The sequence below is a fragment of the Marmota marmota genome, unplaced genomic scaffold, assembly GCF_001458135.2.
Source record: "Marmota marmota marmota unplaced genomic scaffold, marMar, whole genome shotgun sequence".
NCBI lineage: Eukaryota > Metazoa > Chordata > Mammalia > Rodentia > Sciuridae > Marmota > Marmota marmota.
Window position 1 is genome coordinate 104,649 of NW_026005655.1, and position 1,543 is coordinate 106,191.

Genomic DNA, 1,543 nt, shown 5'->3' on the forward strand with positions numbered 1-1,543 from the left:
CATAGTATTATAAAGTTTTCATTATTAAAATACATGCTTATTAAATTGAACAAGAAAAATGTAGGAGAATATTCTTTCTTGAATCCATCACTTAAAACACAACCAGAATATTTTATAATTTCCACTCAGTATTATATCAAAGTGATTCTTCTATGCTTTGATCTAGTTTTTAAAACTAATATTTTGAGAAGGAAATATTGTTGTATACTATGACATGGGAGATCACTTTTTATTCAACATTGTATTAGCTTGCTTTCCATTACTATAACAAAATACTTGTGGGTCAGGTATTTATAAATGAAAGAGGTTTATTTAGTTCAAAGTTTTAGAGGATGAAAATTCAGAGAACATAGTCCTGGTCAGTTTCTCTTGGTAGCATCATTTGAAAGTGAATGCACCACAATGACAGGAGCATGTAAAGAAGGAGAGATCACATAATGTGAAAGGAAGCCAGAGTAAGGGATGATGCCCACCCCTCAACACCACCACATTGGGGACTACAATTCCAACACATGAATGCAACCTTGGGGGACACACTCAAACCATAGCAAACACTATTATCAGGTACTTATTACTCTTCTTTTGCTTAATCTGAATCTTAACCCAGTATAAAGCTTTTTCTTTAATTTTATTGTAACACAGATTTTTTTCCCTTATGACCTGTGCTTTTTATTAACTTCTTAATCTTAGAACCAACCTTTTAATTTATCAGTATCCCATCACTTTAAGCTATCTTAGATATAGTATTCCTGCTTATAAGTATCAAAACTCATATTGAACAATGAGTTCTGGGTTGCACTTGTCTACAAGTCTTTGTACATAAGTTAAACAATAATACAAACAAGTGCTATCACAGTTTTAAATAACTACTTTCTGTATAAATAGTTTTGAAGAGTATCATAGCAGGACAATTGTTGAGTACCTGTGGACTCTGTCAAATGCAAGGCAACTCTAGTGGGGTTGGAAGGATCACTGACCCCTAGGTGGAGAGAAGGGGAAGGGTATGGGACTAAAACAATACATTGGGGGCCCTTGAGCCCTATCCTCAGGTGATAAACAGGCCCAGCAATCTCTGATCAACCTTTTCCATCACTTCCAAGTTGTAGGCATTCACAGTTGGAATGGTTCTTACCATTTACCTGGTCTAGCCACCAGCTGATTCAGGGAATCTCCCATGGTTCAACAAAGAGATGATTCAATGTATTTTAATACTTTCAGTAATAGAAAAATAATTTATAACCCAAAATAATCACATAACCTGCTAGGTACAATGGTTCATGCCTGTAATCCCAGTAGATTGGGAGGCCGAGGCAGGAGTATGGCAAGCTCAAAGCTAGTCTCAGCAACTTAGTGAGGCTCTAAGAAACTTAGCAAGACCTTGTCTCAAAATAAAATATTAAAAGGGTTGGGGATGTGGTTCAGGGGTTAAAGGCCCCTGGGTTCAATATCTGGGAGGAGGAGGAGGAGGAGGAGGAGGAGGAGGAGGAGGAGGAGGAGGAGGAGGAGGAGAGAGAGAGAGAGAGAGAGAGAGAGAGAGAGAAGA

At 37.5% G+C, this 1,543-nt stretch overlaps 1 pseudogene; it reads right to left on the reverse strand.

The window, feature by feature from the left end:
• Nucleotides 1-745: 745 nt before the first annotated feature.
• On the reverse strand, nucleotides 746-849 carry LOC125614661 (annotated as a pseudogene).
• Between the last annotated feature and the right edge of the window lie 694 nt (nucleotides 850-1,543).